Source organism: Betta splendens, chromosome 5 (assembly GCF_900634795.4).
Source record: "Betta splendens chromosome 5, fBetSpl5.4, whole genome shotgun sequence".
Lineage (NCBI taxonomy): Eukaryota > Metazoa > Chordata > Actinopteri > Anabantiformes > Osphronemidae > Betta > Betta splendens.
The window spans coordinates 8,006,602-8,025,680 of NC_040885.2; the positions used below are offsets into that span (position 1 = coordinate 8,006,602).

The 19,079-nt window shown below is 47.5% G+C and overlaps 1 protein-coding gene across 6 annotated transcripts in view; it reads right to left on the reverse strand.

The window, feature by feature from the left end:
- Positions 1 to 14,051, reverse strand: part of dlgap4b (discs, large (Drosophila) homolog-associated protein 4b) — a 60,926-nt gene extending 46,875 nt beyond the window's left edge. For 3 of the 6 annotated variants that reach the window (XM_041070711.2, XM_029152148.3, XM_041070710.2), the window contains exon 1: positions 13,620 to 14,051. The gene's annotated coding sequence lies outside the window, so the exon portion shown is untranslated. The remainder of the gene's footprint in view (positions 1 to 13,619) is intronic. The other 3 variants (XM_029152145.3, XM_041070709.2, XM_029152144.3) reach the window with 1 other exon arrangement.
- Between the last annotated feature and the right edge of the window lie 5,028 nt (positions 14,052 to 19,079).

The window sequence follows — 19,079 nt, forward strand, 5'->3', positions numbered from 1 at the left end:
TATTGATGTCCCCAGGCCCCCCCCCCCCGGCCCGCTCTGTGGGAGGCCTGAGCCGGGACCCGAGCCAGGTACTGGAGAGTCAGAGTGGGCGGAGGAGGAAGTGCACGCCACTGTGAAATGAAGTAAATGAGAAGAAATGATGAGGCGAGCGTCTGTAAACCAGGCTGTCACAGCTGCCAGCTGGCCTCTCCGCGAGCGTGCTGTGAAAACTATTTCCAGGTGATCTTGAGGTTCATCCTTCATTCTAGTGTACTGCGGGTTCATTAAACGTGTTTCTCCAGGATTAGCTCCAACACGAGCCTGAGGTCGGCCTAACAGACCTGTTTATGCCGCTCTGAACGTGTCCTTCACTTTCAATCTGTTCATCCCTTTGTCCTTACTTTAATTAGTGGATTTTAATGTGTCAGGTTATTTTCCCTAATTGTGCAGTGCCACACATGAAAGAAAACATCTGTCTGAAGATTTCAACTGGGCTTTTCCTTTAATCATCCAATTAATGAATTTCATCAATTCATGAGCAAAACTACCCTGACAGGCAAATAAACGAAAAAAACCCCAAAACAAATACAATTCTGCGCACATAAACTATTAAATGCACAGCCGAGAATTGAATATCAAATATACCAACTTTAAAATGGCGCCCACCCACTCACGCCCATGGAGTTAAACCTGAGGGCAGCGATCAACAGTAAAAACAATATAAACTATTTAAACTTGTTGTTATCAGCACTGAACAGCATCTGAAATCATCCCGCTGTGGAGACTGTCACTATGTGTCGTGCTTTAGGCCTCGGCTGCACTTAGTGGTTCCACCTGGTCTTAATCAACATACTGTCTGTCTTAATAACCAGTCACCATGAACCATAGCATCATCTCTGCTCTGAAAATCCCCCGTTTAACTACATTGTGCTCCTCCGTCTTATCCTACAGCCACTCTCCTGCTGGTGAAGGTGACCTTGCCAAAGAGACCCAAAAGAATCGCCATGGCGACAGCATCCAGCTGGGTGATGCTTCTGCAGCGAGAGTGGGAAGGGGGGCTTTCAAAGAAGGCGAGGGGGGGCGTCACAGAGGCAGGATTGTCTCCAGCTGCCCATTCAGGACCCCCTCGCTCCGGTTTAGGCCACGACAGCGTGCACAAATACAATATTAAACGCCTATAACGAGGTGCTGCCCCCTCTGTTTCCCTCAGCACTTCATTTTCGCCCGCTTCGTCTGTTGCTGGCTTCGTAAAAGCACTTCTGTGGTGGGAACGAGCCAGTACAGGACGCGCTACGACCAAACTCACACAGAGGGAGAGAAAGTCCAAGAAGCAAAGTATTTATACTGTAAAAGACGTTTGTGCAGCTCCCACATGGACGGTGGGTGTACATCGTATTCTGGCACATCGCACGCAGAAGGTGCAGGGTGACTGTTGTGCAACAACTCGCTTGTAAAAAGACAAAGATTGACAATGATTTCAGCAACAGTCTCCCGGTGTTGATGATGTGGTGCGGTACAGCTTATAATAGCTCAAGTTTGACTCTAAACCAGCGTAAAAGGGGTTGGACTGAATATTTGTGCGCATGGAATGCAATCAGGCCCACGCTGCATCACTGGCGCGGCCGGAGGCGGTCACGTTCACGGCTGCCTGTCAAAATTAAGGTCACGGTGCCTCCTCCAGGCAGTGACCCTAAACGTAAATGCACATGTCCAACGTATAAACACGAAGAGAGAAGCTGCTGTTTTTGTTGTCCACATTTTATGCCCGATTTGAAAGTACAGGACTTCTGGTTGGTGTGATCTGAACCTCATTCGTCTGGATCGTGCGTGAAACGCCGCACTGTATAATTTACCGTCAACGCTTTAATATACGAGCAGGGCCCAAGGACGTCCCCTTGTTTTATTCATGGAGGAGGCTGGGAATCAAAAAGTAGACACATTATGTCAAAATATGCAGCAATGAGAGTCAAAGAGGAGATGAGACGTCCAATTCTTAAAGCCACGTGTTAAATGCGTCTTTAACACGCTGCTGTTTGAGCCTATGATTTGCTGCGGCCGCCGGCAAATCAAAGGGTGGGGCAAAAAGAACGAGCCGTGAGCTGCTGTTGAGACTCGGCAGCAGAGAACAAAGTGTTTACCCGATCGTCACAGCATATGACTTTTAAAGCTTTTCAAACAGGCCAGTACAGCCCTGACCCAAGCAGCGTAACCTCCAGCCACATGCTTCAAGCATTCAGAAAATATGTAGACTCTCACTAGCTGCATTTTTAACATGTTAAACCTTAAAAGCTAAATGACGAGATCGTTCACAGCCTTGTTTCGGTACCAGTGGCAGCAGATGCAGGTTCCGCTGGCACCGCTGTCCGTCAATCAGCCGCTCCCACCACTAGACCCCTGAGCTTGACCAAACAATGGACTTTAGAGAAAGCCAGGTGGCTTTAATAGCGCCGTTATTGAGGCCACTGGGCTCACGGGAACACTCACAACATGAAATGATGTCATACCCTTGTCCCAGTCTCCCCACTCGCTCTCCAGTGAGTTCAGTGGAAATATACAGTTGTCATTTATAGCAATGTGTGGTTCATCAGGCAGCAGAGGACACATCACCGGTGCATGAGGGTTCACCTGCTACTGCACCTGGGCTGAAAGAGGCAACTGTGTGTTTCTGCACCAGATCTGATAATAGGACAGTACACCAGCGACCCAGATAAACGACGTATGAAGCTGCTCGCTGCTATCAGTGCTATTAATCCAGTTAATGACGTAAGCGCATGTTTAACCGTTAATGAGCCTGATTAAAATTCCATACAGCAAAGCGGGATTATGTTACGAGTCCTGAACGATGTGTGCATGATGAATTCTCCTCCGCCGCAGGCCTCGCATGCGGGTGACCTCTTGGTGACCTCTTGGTGTCCTCTTGGTGACCTCTTGGTCAGGCTCTCTGATGCTGCTTTTGGGCAGCGACGGCTACAGCTGGACTCCCACGTTAGCACACGTATGAGTAGGCAAAGCAGAGCGAACAAGGTGGGACTTAGCAGCAAGCAAACGGTCGAATACACTAAAAGCACCAGAATAAACTTCCAACTAAGGCTATTTTTAGCATTTCTGAAAAATTATATAAAGCTATATTTGACATTTCAAATGTCCCAGCGCAAGCGATCATAGAAATGACGACAAAATAGTCTGACACCTATTCAGCAAAGGCCAGAGCCCTTCAGAATGAAATAAGAGCACAACAATCAGACACTTTTATCTGCCTCCGACTCAGAACCTGCAGAGAAGCACTTTGCACATATACAGCATGCTTACTGAGGAGCTTTTGTCACACGGTAAACACTTAAATCTCACGGGGCATTTCTCAAAGGCCAGAGGACCTGCAGATGTGATATTTCATGTACGGATGGGGCGAAAGAGCTCCGGCGGCGTTTAATATTCATGAGAGACGCGCGCGGATTTAAACGGGCCGTTCGCCTGTTACATTATGAATCTTTGGAGAGCATCGCTACCTGCTCATTAACATCCCCGCCGTGCTTTGCCGGGAAACATTCCTTGTGTTTGTGTGAGTTGCCGCGACTGAAGTGAGTGATTATCTCCCAGCGTGTGCAGCCCCCCAGAGGATTACCCGCCAATCCTGCTCAAATCGGCCCCCTTCGTAAAAAAAAAAAAACGAAAAAAAAAACACTCTTGGGTGCAGCACAAACCTCCAGAATAAAACCAACAGGCCCTGTCAGGAGCCCGTCACTATCAGCTCCACCCCAGGGTTCAAATGTCAGACTGTCACAGCCATTTGCTAATCCTCCCGCAGACGTCACGCCGGGAAGTCGCGCGCCTCCTCTCCTGTTGTTACGGGGGTTTAAGCGCGAGACCGCTCGCTCCTCGACCACCTGTAAATCGGAACCGGCAGCAATGGATCATGACGCGAGGAAGGGGCCGAAGAGCATCACTCCTGCATATTTAACGTGAATGTCCCCTAGGTTTGGCAGCACGTGCCCGTTCGCGAGCCTGTTCTGTGGCGTTCGTGCAAACTAGTGCATGAAATCCTGCAGAAGAAAAACAGATTTTGGTGGCATGACTCACATCAGTGCTAACAGTTTATAGATTTTCTTAAGCTACTGTCACCGCCAAGATAATCCTGCTGTTGCCATTTTCAAATGCTAGAGCAATACCCCGAAATAACTCAAAGATGACAGGTGAATCATTTCCAAACAATTTTTTTCTTTTTGTGCGAAGAAAAATTGACATGAATCAAGTCTATGTAGGATTCAGGAGTTTGTTCATAAAGGCTGGCTGTGAGTCAACGATGACGAAACGCCGCCCTGTTAAACCATAAAACCCACATGCTCCACTCTGTGTCCCGGCGGCTGAATGGAGACCAAATGTGACGGTTCCTCGGGTTGTCAGGGCCCGGTCCAGGTCATTAAACGGGTCAAGAACAAGCACAGGGGCGGCTGCAGCAGCGGTGGGACGGGGAGAAGAGCAAGAGCAGGAGGGGAATCAGGCAGGGGCATTAATGGACATAGGAGCTGACCTCGCAGTGCCGCGGCATTAGCCTGCTCACCATGGAGCCTGGATTTGAACAAATCAAAGCCCACCACTTCAGAATAATCCACATTACACAGCTTCCTGTGAAACTGGGACGAACCAGTCACAAGGTCACACACACAAACGTATAGAGGTGTGTGAGCCTGGCTTCTCCTTGTTTCCAAGCATTGTTTATTCCCCCCCTCTCTCCTCAGCATCACTCCCATTTCCACCGACAACCCGGTCAGCGGCCGGCCCCTTTAAATCAGGCCACGAGCCTCGTCGTCTGAGACGCCGCGTTCCGGGTCCCACTTCCTGTTCAGGCTTCGCTCGGGCTCGTGCGGACGGGTGCTGTGGTGAAGCTCAGCCTCCTCTCACAGCATCGCTGGCACACAGACTGAGCCGCATCTGTTTATTTATCTGTGAATTTAGCCCAGCAGACGACTTGTGACATGACGAATAAAGCCGGAGATTTAGTAACGTCCTGACACTAAAATCTATAGCATGTCAGGACACCATGCTTTCACATTAACATTGGGACCAAACGACATCGGGAAAATTAGCCCAGTATTGAGTGCGTGGCATTATGACTGCATGACTCAGCAGAGCGGGCTCAGTTTAGGGCCTTGCGTGATGAGCTGAGGAGTCGTTACGTTGCTGTCGGACACTTAAAGTAATGCTGCATTCGGGCCACAAGTGGATTTACAGTATCGCCACCCGGAGCCTCGCCTCCTCCCAAGGCTGCAGGTGAAGATTAGACTGTGCGGGAGGATCCAGTTCAGCGGCGTCGCCACAGGATGAGGGAGGAATCTGTCCGTCAGGATGAAATGGGCTGAAGGCAGCGATGGCCGCCTGCTTACAGGCAGCGGTATCATGTCATCATGGCTCAGTGGAGACCCAGCACAGGGGCTTCAAGTGCTCCTACCTTTGCTTTCCTTCAATTGTCATTAGATAAACATGCATCACGCCTCCATCAGGCTCCTATCTATTGATCTCCACTTCTCCTCGTACTGAGCAGCACTTGGCTGCTGAGCATCTTTACAGTGTGACCTCTTGTACTGTACAACCCGTGTATTTCATGTGTGGATGATTACTTTGTTCCTCCGCGTCTCAACATGACGCTGGCATTTCACAAACACTGCACAAATTCTAAATTACCCTCACTTTTATTACCCTGAGACATTATGAGGATAAAGTGCGGGTGCATTTATAATTCGGCAAAGAATATTAGCAAATATTCTCAACTGCTCGACTGCTATGCTGAAACACGGGCACAGTCATTAGCGCGTAGCTCAAGGCAAACTGAAACACGTGCTCACGAGGGTCAGGACCCCAGTTTGGAGTTAAGAGAGACAAAAAGCTCGCGAGCGAAACATAAATCTCCTGCGATGCTAAAACACGGGTTGTGTACGCACACATACGAGCCCCCAAGGCAGCGCTTCAGTCAATTCAAGCTCCTATTCACACTAAGTGCTGTAGTGCATTCAGTGCTGCGCCTTCTAACATCAATTGATTTACCACACTAGTGATTTAGCTTCATTCCCTCGACCGATGTCTCACTCTCTCTCTGTTAGCCTGTCACAGTCAGTAAACAATGTTAGATCCCATTGATGGCACACGGGTGGTGGTGGTGGTGGGTGGTGGGGGGGGCTGAAGGCTGGTGGCCAGACACACGGAGACAACTAGTAGAGTTGCTATATTTTATCAGAGGGGCTCTGCATCATAATGTCATTGTATGTAGAGCTTGTTTCGTGAAATGATGCATAGTAATTATCACCAAACATAGATTGTGTCTGATTAATGTAGGTGGATCAGGAGCAGAGGAACTAATCAGATATCACACAATGACCACTTTGTTTGCTACAAAGCCACATCCACAGTCCGGGCAGAACATTGTCCACACTGTCTCCCACAGAAAAGCAAAGAGTTCTCGAACTGTAATATCGCAGAAAAGTGATGAAGAGCTATATTAGGCTTTTTGCTCCTCCTCTGTGGAATAAGAAGCTGCTGTGAAAGCAGGAGATGCTCCATCAGGCTGATAAGTCCTTCAGTCCAAAGAGGCTCATTCCCACTTTCGCGACTTATCAACTGTGCTGACGAGTCGTCGATGACTCAGCCCGACTGGAGCTGAGGCTAAGCCAGCGTGGACCAGTTCACCGCCGCCAAAGTCCAGTTCGGTGGACGTCCTCCTCGCGGAACACGACGAAGGGCCTACCTTCGGTTTGCACCGCGGCCCAGACTGGAGCTGTGATAATTCACTCGGGACCTGTCACAGATCCGGCACCAGGCCAGCGAATACAGAGCAGGGCTCATCACTTATGTCAATGGAAAAGTGGTCAGCACCAACATTAGGACACACAGAAACGCACACAGCCGCACACAGATCCACCGTCTGCATGAACGTCGGGCAGAGAAACACTGCTACGCAGTTGAATTGGGATGAATTGTGAACGAGTCGCTGTCAGACACTCTGAAGATAAAACATTTAGAGGGACATGACCTAATCTCATCCAAGCTATACTTTACAGGAGCAGCATGAAGGAAATCTGTGACGTCAGAGGTGTTTGTTCTTTAATAGATTTATTAATAAACCACATCTGGATTACAGTATCTACTGTATATTTGTGTCTCCTGAGCTTTACCGGTTCTCATTGTTCATTCCTGGCATTGGCTTCTGAACCAGGCCTCTCCTTGTTCACTCTTCACTTGGTGATATCCTTTATGAGTCACCTACAGGTCTGTGCTGCTGAGGACTACAGTAATTGGTCCAAAACAAGCCGTGGCAAAAGCCGGAAAAGGCAGATTCCACCGGACTTCCAACACGGGACGGATGAAAGAAAGATTCAGAAATCAAACATATTGTAGAAATGATGTGCTAATTAGCGCACCCCTCTGTCCAGAGATCGCTGGGAGAACTGTACGCTTCACACTTTACAAACGGCCGCTTTGAAAGCGCCGTTTCATCAGTGGAACAGCCGCTTTGGTTCACATCAGACAATGTCTCACTCGCAACAGCTGCAAAATCAAACGGCGCCCGCGCAATCGGCGTCGGGTCGAGCAATTAGTGCCGGAGACCGAACCGTCTCTTCATCAGCTCGCAGCTGAAACGGGCGTTTGTGCCGTTCCTCCGCTGCGGTTAACGTACAATTAGCGAGAAAACAACGATCGCACCGCGCGCCGCTGCCGGAGGTCACGACCTGCAGGTCCTCAGCTGTTCACAGTTCAGTCAAGGCGAACGAAGGCTCAGCCGGTGAGAAGGCCGATGATGGAGTGGCTCAGGAGAACGTTTGCACAGTGACACGTTCCATCTACCGACACGGCCACTCGAACAAGCTAAGTGCCATCTGCACCCCAGCGATTTGGTCATTTAGCGAAAATATGCTGTTGTTTTGTGTTTTCCGCCAACTCCTCTAATAAAGAGGTGTCATCTCTCAGGCCTCTACCTGCATCGTACAGATGACAGTGTTATGTCAAACTCACTGAAGTCATTTAGTGGAGTGATTCATTGTTTGTGCGTGTGTGTGTGTGTGAAGACAGAGGCTGAGGTGATTACAGAGACACTGTAAGTACATTTAACAAGTAAATTGAACACAGAGGTGGCCCTCGTCTATGCTCGTTCTAATTTAATTTTTTTTTCCACCGGCTTCTCTGGAGGAGGCTTTGCATCTCAATGAAGCTCAGTCCAGCTGGGCAGTGGACCCGCTGCTAATAAAGAACAATTCTCTCACACTATTAGTAGATGAAAGAGGAGGAGGGGAGGGGTGGGGGTGGGGGGGTGATCAGGGACGCGTGGGTGGCAGTGTTCAGTGTAGAAGGGTGAAGACTTGTCCTCAAATAACGCGTGAGGGAAATGCAATACACGAGACGAATCACGCGCACGGACGCAGAATGACCAGATGACGGTCCTCAGACAGGATGATGACCTTTACTCTGCATCAGGCTAAATTATTGTATGTTTTAGTAACAGTCTCACTGCTTTAATTGTTAACTAATTACATTCTGGTAAAAAAGCTTTGCTCTGAGTGATATAATAGGAGAATATTTCTATTTGAGCCTCTTGCTGACAATAAACAAAGGCTCATTTGATTTGTCTTGATGCTAATTATAGCACTGAAGCCAACACTGTGTTGTTTTTAACCTTCACATAAACAACACATAGCCTGACATGTTCATTAGTGAGCTTTAAAGGTGCTGACACGAAACCAGCCCTGTGGAGAGTCTGGCATTGATGGAACGGAACCAGAAGCTAAAATTAAAGTTTCAGGGGAACTTCTAATTACTTCTTCCAACATTTCAACAATGGTATCAATAATATTAACTTGCGTGCTTGTTTCCTGCAATGCATGGTCCTAATAGTTATCGGGGCTCAGGAGCCGATGGCAAGACCTCTCCTCACGAGACACGTCGCCCTTTTCTCCCCATTATGTTTAGCTGTGGGCCTTTGCCTGCCAGAGACAGGGAGCCGGTTGCCGAGGCTATCATTCATAGCAGGGAGGAAGAAAAGGATTAAGGCCATTGAGAAAGAGCAGGAGAGAGAGGAGGCCCTGCATCCTAATGCAGGCCTGAGTGTGGAACAGCCTTGTTATTAGGAGGCTCGCTGGAGAGGAGGACGATTCATCGCCCGGGTGAGTTGGTGGGAGACGCAGGGATGGGATGAAGGCAGAAGCAGGAAAAATGAAATGAACAACACACGTCTGAGAAAGAAAAGGTTATTTTAAATTAGTCTTTGCTCTAGCGAGGCCTCAAAGACCCGTGTGGTCTCTTTAGTCAGGTTGTCCCGTTCTTCCGCTACAGCGCAGCCGCACGGAATCTCTTTGTTTTCTTAACTGTCTGATGAAATCCAAAGTCAAATCCAAGCGCTGAATTAAACGCGTCGCACAAGACCAGGCGACATAAAAGTTCCAGCGACAGCTAAGTCCCTCTAATCCTGCAGCCAAGAAAAGTCAAGACAGTGCACAGCAGAAATGCTTCACTGGCGACAATGCGCCTCCAAACTCGCGCTGCTTATTTCTCTGCAAATTTGTCCGGGAGGGGGAGAAAAAGGGGGGAGAGGGGGGGAGTCGTTTGACTCGGAGGAAAAACAACACTTCAAAGGCACGCGGAGTGGCATCACTTGCTCTGACACGGACGCGTCTACTGGCCCGGTTCAGCGAAGGCAACCCATTAATCATCCACAGAGAAAACACAACCATTACGCTTCTGATAACGATGATGAACAAACTGGGAGAATCTTGGATATTTGTTCCGCCTGTTGTTTCAAGCCACTGACCAGCAGCCTCTCTTACAGTTCACACCAGAGTTGCTTCAGGTTCTACCTGTGTTGACCTTAGGTGGGTGTTTTGCGTAACTACACGTGATCATTAGCAAAGCTTCGCCGCGGTGCATAATTGTCCTTGGGGCTCCGCAGACTTCAAGCTTTTGCAGGGAGGAAAATGTTGTCGAGCCGCTGCGAGAAGCGCTCCTTCAGCGGATGCTTATTTGAATGGTTGACATGCATTTTAATTAGCCCGTAGCTGCGCATGAACCGCATCAGCATGCAAACTGTGTGCACAGGCCATTGTTTACCGTCTCTGATGGATAGAGTCAAACAGGTGTGATGGTGCTACTGATATGTTTCAGGGCAAATAATAATTAATAAATAATTTTAACAACTGAAGACGAAAAATCAGAAGCGGATGAGGTGTTTACAGGCGATTATTAGATTGATACAAATGGTGATTTATTGTTTCTTTTGTTCGATTTCCTCCCTGAGTCGGGGGCAGATTGTGGCGTCTCCTAGAGTCACGCCAGCCGTAGTAGATCATGGCGTTGTGCGCGGAATGACAACAGTCCCCGTGGTGCAGCTCCCCCTTTGCCAGGCTGGGCCTCTGCCAACCCCGGCGCCGCGTGGCTAGCATGGCTATTAGCTGCAGAGAGCGTGGCCCGCGTCCCCCGGGGCCGTGAGCCGTCGAATTACGCCTGGCGTCACAGTAAGTCACAGATGTCAGGGGTCGGACGCGACCCCGCCCTCGTTTTAGGGGCCTTCACGTGAAGAGGGGGTGATTATTTCCTCCTAGAGTCAGGAATCAGCACATGGGTGCATGTCGTGCCTTGTAATGAAATGATGACAACACTGATGTACTTAAACCCGATCATTTTGCATGTTAATCAGCCTCATAAACACATTACTGCTGGTGAATCCAGGCGGTTCTCTTGTGCCTCATCTAGTTCATCATGAGGAAAGTTTGCTTGTTATCAAGGATCCAACAGGGTCCCACTCATTTTTTCAGGACCGAGAACAAGTTGTTGGCAAATAGAAAAGCAAAAACAGAAGCTGTTTGACATTTCCAGGTGTAAATTATTCAGTTTTTGAATTATTGAATCCTGGTTATTCGCGCCATCTGCTATGGAAGACAAACAAATGTGATGTCTATTCTTCGCTCTCACGTCAGAGTAGGCACACATCGCTCATCCAGAACACGCCGTAGCCGCGCCGCGAGCGAGCGAGCGAGCGGATGTGGCGCTTTGATTCATTTCAAGGAGGTTTGAGGAGAACAAGTGGAGAGGACACAGATTTGTGAGAGATCGGTCCTCCTGCAGATGCACGTCCCAGCGGGGGGGGGGGTGACGGCATCCTCTCTCTCTCTACGGAGGCCTTTTAAATATAGACTTCTGCTGCTTTCTGCGGCTTCAGAATGCGCTGATACGTGATCGCAGACTTCCTTTCATGTTTTCATCCTTGAACTCCGGCATCAGGGAGATCAATGGTTTAAATGATAGATGGTCCGCAGCTACAGTAGTGCTGTTGAAGGCAGAGCTGCTGGGAGTTTAGGGCTGGTGTCTAGGTCAAGGACCATAATCATTTCACATTAAACTTCATTTTTATTTACTGTTAAAGGAATAAGATAAAAGAATAATTACCCGCAAGCTCACAGACTCCAATGTGTCACAACATGCTGGTGACTCGGCACAATCACAACTACACAAATATTCCTCCTCGTTTCCATATATTGCCTTCACCCCTCTATTGATGCAATGTGCTGTAATGTAGCCTCGCTGGCTGAGCCGAGGAACACACACCTCCAACTCTGCAGATATTTAATACAGGCCTCCTCTATACATTATAAATGGGCCTCTGCATCCGACCACCCGTTGAAAACGAAGCCACTGCGCAAATCGGGGGAATAGGAATGACCTGCCCTTCAAATACCAGCGCACTCCAGAAGTTCTAGTAGGAGATGTTTTCATCCCGTCCCTCCGATGAGGGCGAAAGGAAGCGCTGTCGTTCTAACACACTTAGACCCACAGTTAACCTTGCGCTGAACTCAAGCGGGGATCATCGTGTGCAGGAGAAGCCTGCGACCAAAGCAATCAGCGGCGCCGTTTGATGAGGTAGGTGTGAAAGGTTACAGATTTGATCAGGTAATATTTAACATGACGTACTTCTGTGTGTGTGTGTGTGTGTGTGTGTGTGTGTGTGTGTGTGTGTGTGTGTGTGTGTGTGTGTGTGTGTGTGTGTGTGTGTGTGTTTGTGTGTGTGCGTGTGTGTGTGACAAGCAGAGATGGCAGAGTGCTGCTGAGAGTGATGAGATGCGATGAGACACAGTTTGAGTGAGTGCATACTAGCAGGACAGAGAGAGCGAGAGCGAGAGAGAGAGAGGCGGCGTGTGTGAAAGTGGATGAGAGAGTGAGAGGACAAGAGGGGGAAGATGGACATAAATGGCTATGAGTTAGCATAGCCTACTAGGGCTTTTTGCCATTTTTTTTGCAGCTGAAGCAAATTGAGGCCACTAACGCAGCAGTTAGGCTGCTTTTCAGGTCACTCAGAAAGCTGTGCTAAAAGGGTATCCAGACCTAAATCCATTGTTAATTTGATGGAATGAAAGACACCGCAACCTAGTAAAGGCGCCGCGCGTGTTCTGGCGTCATCTACAGTAAAAAAAAAACAAAAAAAAAAACACTCCAACCGGAGTCGATTTGATTAAGCCGAACCCTGTCGATTTGCCTCGATTAGTGTCCGAGCTGAGCCGGATCTGCATCAGCGCGTCATTAAGCACATGACATTCATGACGCCCGCTTTACAGGACGCAGGCGGCTCTAATCCCCGCTGTTCCCAACATCGACGGGCGCCGCTCGGCCCGTTCTGCGGGGACGCGACTGCTGAGGGGGCAGCGCTGACTCACTGGAGCTCGTGGGGTAATTGCCCCTGTAAATAAGGGTCCGGAAGACTGAGCCGAATCATCTGCTGTGGAAGCGGAGGCCGTTTCCCTTATTTTAAAGACCTCAATGCACGGGATGAAGAAAAGCCTACTTCACGGAGAAAGTCTTGAGCTGGAGTGTTTTGGCCCCTTGATGTTTAGCATTGAGCAGACTCTTCATGCCTCTCATCCTCAGGGCCGCCTATGGCTGCGGTCAAGAGGCTCACGTTTCACAACACGAGCTTCATTATTTCACTTTTGAAAGCCGATGTTTAACAGACACACATTAAATACGTTCAGATTTAAGGAAGGTCTTCCATTATATAACACAGCACTGATCCCATGGGGCCACTTAGGAAACACATTAATACTTAGTACATGAGCAAACATAAACAATACGTGTGAACCCTCCCTTCCTGCGTAAACACATGCACGGAAGTGTTCCTGCAGCCTGTGGTTAACGTGCCATTAATCCAACATGACAGGTCACCAACGTGAGGCGGCCAATAGCTGCCACCCAAGTCTCCAAACGTCCATTACGCGTCGCTTTACCTGTCAAAACCCAGTACAGCTGAGGAACGAGGGAGGAGGAGCTGCATCATTTCAGACACACATCACAACATCCCACAGACGCGTCGCCCACTGTTTTGTTTAACCACAGAGGCACCGGCGAGTCGAGGTCCACTGAGAGTGGATGTGTTTTTTTTTTTTTTTTGAAGAAACAGCCCAAAGCCTGTCTGTCTGTCTTTTAAAGCCGCAAAGGCGCAGCGTAAACACTGAATCAGCATGACTCACCCTCCCTCCCACTTAGTTCACTCCTGTCTAACAGATTTGACTTAATATGTAAAGCACATATACGTCCAGGGAGCGATCCGTGGGGCCGCCAGACGCAAACAACGTGCAGTAATTCAACAGTTCGCTCGCCGCGGAGCGCTTCTCTACCTTTGGATGAGAGCGCCTCTTGCAAATCGGAGAAGACGCCGTGGAGGATTTATCCGCGTTTCGCCCGTAACTTCCCGAGCGGAGCATTTGGTCTCGAAGGCGCGTCGGCGAATGAGGAGAGGAAGAGGAAAACGCAGCCAGGCGTCACTGTGACAAACAGCAGCGGCGACGGTCTCCGCTGAAAACCGGTGTTTGTGCCTTGACGCCTTATTCTTCCGGCGAGTTTGCATCTCTTCCCCCTGGAAAGGAAAAGCCCCGGTCCGCGGCCGTCTCCATTACCGGGCTCCGGTTCGCGCTCTGCGTTGAGAGACGATGGAGCGATGCAAAACGCGAGAGACGCGCAGCCAGAGAGGTGGAGAGCGGGGCCGCTGCCTCCGTCCGTCCGTCAGGCTGTCGGGCTGCGAGTCGGGATGGAGACTGAGACGCCGCCGCAACCAACCAACAAACTCCGGAGAGAGAGAGCGAGAGAGAGAGAGAGAGAGAGAGCGAGCGGGAGAGAGAGAGAGAGGGAGAGAGCAAACAGGAGCGAAACGCTTTCATTATTAGTCGTAACCAATCATTTAGTTTCTTAGACTAATGTATCTGCGCTACCAGGACTTAATTGTAGTGTTTTGTTATGTGTAAAAACATGAAATTTATATTGCATCTAAACATCGGTTCAGGTTCATAACATTCAAACATTTAAAGAAAATATGGCTTCTGCCATAGAACAGTGTAGAAGAACGAGGGCGTTTTAATATAAAATGACACTTTTCTTTCTCCGAAGGTAAATAAAACTGTAATGAATGAACATGAGGGTGATTATGGGTAGGTTATAAATGCAGATGTGTGTGAGAGAGAAATGTCTACAAATCTTACTGTAGATTTTACAGTAAACTGGCAAAGCAGTGAAATCTGAGCAGAAAAACAAGGAAGGAATTCCAACCTGTTAATTTCTTCAAGATGCTCAGATAGTTGTTTCACACTGAGGCAAATCGGGAGCCATGCTGAACATAATAACACTGGAGATGTGCCCATCTGCTATTATCAGACTGCGCTTTTCTGTGCAGGGAACGTAATTCGTTGTGTCGCCTTCTGTTAGAGGCTGTATAGAGTCGGCAAGTCATGCCAATAAAGCGAACAGCGTGAAGAGCAGAGGAATGAAATATGAACTTCATGGATTCAGGACCACGGACAGCTCACTGTGTTTCCCTAACTAGGACAAACACTGGTGCTCTGGTTCTCGCTGTGACTTGTTTCACAGTGTCAGTCTAAATTCAGCTCGGGACAGACTAAAGATACACCGAAATCAGTGCCGTTGTACTTTAACACCATTATTTAAAATACAACAGCTGATATAAACACACGCTGTTGGCTTTAGACTGGAACAGACAAATCAGACACTATTTAGCGTGGTGGTGCTAATGCAGCAGGAACCACAGGGTTATTGCTTTATTACAGGCCTGCTCCCCACATGTCACATTTGATCGCGCTCACCCACAGGAGGTGGAGGCCAGGACAGCAATACAGCATCGCTTAAAAGGTCAACACTTACGTTGATGTACCATAAGCCGGGCGAACGTGATACCTCCTCATCACCCGCCTGTTGAAGCCCATTCATGATTCTCATCAGCCTGTGTGACCACACCTGTTGACCAAGTGTGGTGATCTGACATTTTGCCTGAAGCTGAGACGTTCCCCCCACAATCAATTTTTGCATACAGAGCAAAGTTATTGCTCATTGATCACTCTCCCAGCAGATCCCCCTTCAGGGATTTTCAGGCAGAAATTCTGAACTGGAACATAATGAATCCATTGTTCATTCGACACTTTCTCCAGGGGAAGGCTCTGAACGCTCAGAATGAGATGCAGGAAATGAAATGAGCAGCTCGCGCTCATTTTTCCGGCCCGACGCGGCGCAGTTTCCAGGCACTAGAGATGATACGGGCGTGTGCGGCGAATGCACGGCCTTCACCTTGGCCTGTATTCTGCTCATGTATGCTGCAACATGAACTCTGCAGATGAGAACGCCTCATGTGCATTCGATTCAAAGTGGCTACTGCTCTGAAGCAGCTGAGCCGTGTGAGGAGAGAGTGCTACCTGCATCATTAAAAGGAAGACGGCGAATCACTGTTGGCTTTATTAAACTGTTTAAATAGATATTTAACAATATTTACAGTTTAACTAAGCCATTCATATTGCAGATCAGTGCTATAGGTAAATACTCTATGCTTTATTATTTATATGAGCAGCTGATTAGCAGATGGTCTGTCTCTCTTTTTCCTCATACGCACAAAGCAACTTAATGTGTCTGCCAGATACAGAAGATAAGGTTCCCAACAATCAGGGAGAGAAATTAGGAGGATGTCAGCGGAAACAGCATGTCAGAATTGGAGGGAAGCGACCTTTCGCTCAGTTCCGCGAACGCTGGGACGACTGTGACCCGGACTAATTAAGGAAATAGTACCATTTATGTCTCATGTCTGCACCTGCTCATCAGCCCGCCTGACAACATTGATTAACCGCGTGCAGCGCTGAACAGACTTGGCAGCTCATTAGCCAGAGAAACAAAAGTTCAGCCGGGATCAACGCTCTGTGCCACTGTATGCTTAGCCTCCACTCCTGAGGAGAACGAGCAGCACGTCGTGTCCTAACAAGTTTACAGTCCATTCAGTGGCTGAACACTGGATAAGAGATACAGAGTTTGTGTGATGTTATCTCTGGGGTGATGGTGACTCAAACTTCCAACTACTTTTACTTTGATGTTTTCCTTTAACCTACTCCTAATATTCTTATTGTTGACAAAACAAGCACATTTTGTTTTCAAACAGCAAAAAAACTGAAAATGAATATTTTATCATAAACTGTACATATTTGAGAAGCTGGAACAAGATGAACCAGTTAATCAGCTGATGAGATTGAAATAAAGGTTTAATGTTTTAATGTTAGAGTTTCTTTCTAATGGAGAATTAATGAATTGCTTCATTGCCACATTACACAGAGTCATACAAATATCTAATTCAAAGATTTAGCTACAGTATAAATCTTATATAACAGTAGAAAAAAATAAATTGAATTTTATATGATTTTATAAAAATAATCAAAGGAGAAACTGCATATTCGTTGTAGGTAAATAAATTAAGTTTTCCTGTGCACCTTCATATACCTGATTTGAATTCAGCACTTCAGTACTGCACTGATGAGCGACTGTCAAACCTCTGTCCACTTGTCAGGTCACGCATTTGAATCTAGACACAGACGAGTGCCTAATAGAAGTCAGCGGAAAGAGAGAGAGCCAGAAACAGCAAAAATGACAGTGTACATGCACGTGTTCATACACTGGGGTGTCTCTCTGTAGTTCTATAGGTGAAATGTACCATCATAGCTGCACAATGACTCCATGAGTGTCAACCTCCTGCAGTCTAACAGAACAGTCTTTAAGAAATGATCACTATTACTATTATGTCATAAGCACTTTCTGCCTCAAGCACATTATTCAGCATACAGTACAAATCGCACTATACGGTACAATGATGTACTGTATGTGTGACTCTATCTGTCACCATCTTTCACTTGTGGGACAAAGCAACCTAAATATATAAAAGAAGGCAAATGTGCCAGTTCTGGTCTATAAGGTCACTGAGGTGCAGGAGTGTGTAATCTGTAACCTTGATACTAGAACAAGAAAAGCATGCTGACATCATCAGCTGTTCATGCATCACAACCTCCACTACTATAACAAGCGTTCCTTCTTTTATGCTGCAGGCAAAGATGATGTCATGCAGTCATGTAATAGCCACTGACTCCCAAGTGAAAGAGCTAAGTGAGAATGAAACATCCTCATACAAAGCTGTGTGTCACGCTTTTACTACTTTCTACATCTCAGCTAGACCTGATAACGCAATACAAGAATCACATAGGATCAGCAGCGTTTAATTAATTAGGTATGTGAAAACAGAGACAGCAGAAGTCTTTTGATCAAAGCTTAAACACCCATTAAGTTAATCTCATGATCCATAAAAATAGTTATAAGTGTCATTACTAATTACTATAAGCAGGACTAAACTTAGATTTTATGTGTATGTTAAGCACAGCACACGTCTACTGTAGGTTTACAATTAATCTGGAAAGAATGGGAATAAACCACGATTTGAACAGTCCAGTAAACGCATCATGTACCAGTTTACCACCTTTTAGTGTGTTTCTTCCAGAGGAGCGTGTGTGAATGCTTTCCTGTCTGCATATGTGACAGCTGAGATGGGCTCCAGCTCCCTCCACCTCCTGCAACTGCATCCACGTCCCATTCTCATCAGGTCCGATCCTAGCATGACCCGCGGTTGCCAGCGCCCCGGACAGCGTGACGCGCGATCAAACAAAGAAAATCAACGCGGCGCGCTCACAAGAAACCTGTGTCCACCCGTTCAGGTGATGGCTGCCAGAGTGCTGCACCTTTGTATTTAACCTCCTGCGGTCAAAAAAACACAGCCGCTCAAACGGTTCAGGTTGCATTTCACAGCCGAACACAATAGAGCAGATGCATTCAGCGTTAATCATACAGATAATTACAGATTCAGGTTCTCCAAAGCGCCGGCTTGATACAATGGCTGGGCTTTTGAGAGCTCAGAGGTTTGACAGGAGAGCGCAGCAGGACTGTGCAGGCCTTGATTCTGGCTTTAGCCAAGCTTCCTTGCATGACGCTGGTCCCTGGAGTGAATGCTGACAAATGAGACTTGAAGCCAGTGGCAGGAACACAGGGGGAGTTTATGGGCCATTAGGAGAAGCCGTTGGCTGATGACGCCCAGTGGAGGTGACTGCCTCAGACGAAAGCCGCTCTGGGCTTTTAGCAATGAGACCTGCATTACACAATAACAATGTCATTTTATTGCCCCGCTAAAAATAACCTGCGTAGGATCTCCACTAAAAATAACAGATGATACGGGACGTCAACATAATAAATCACGGGGCTGTATTGTTTATCCACAAGGATTAGGAATTTATTGAATTAATCTTAGCAGCCACAATGAGCTTTTATTGTGAAATTTAACAAAATGAAACACGTGTCATATCACAACCGATGAAGTTTATTATGCACACTAACCAAATATAAAAATAAATATTTCATTTCACCTTACTGTAGTCTACTGTACGCATGTGTGTGTGTGTGTGTGTGTGTGTGTGTGTGTGTGTGTGTGTGTATGTGTGTGTGTGTGTGTGTGTGTGCGTGTGCCACGCTGCACTGCTTGGTCTATTTTTCCAAAGACATATTGCACAATTCATCTTCCTGCTGTATCTGTACATCTGAAAATTGCTTTCCGTGCCACCACAATCAACAGATTTCATAAACCATTTGGAACCAAAGCAAAATGTGTCGTGGCTGCAGAGACCCCTGTTACGATCAAACTCCGATGGTGTTGGAGAGCCTTTCTCCTGCTTTTGACACGAATCCGAGTCTCACGTGCTGCATTTACCTGCACAACCGCC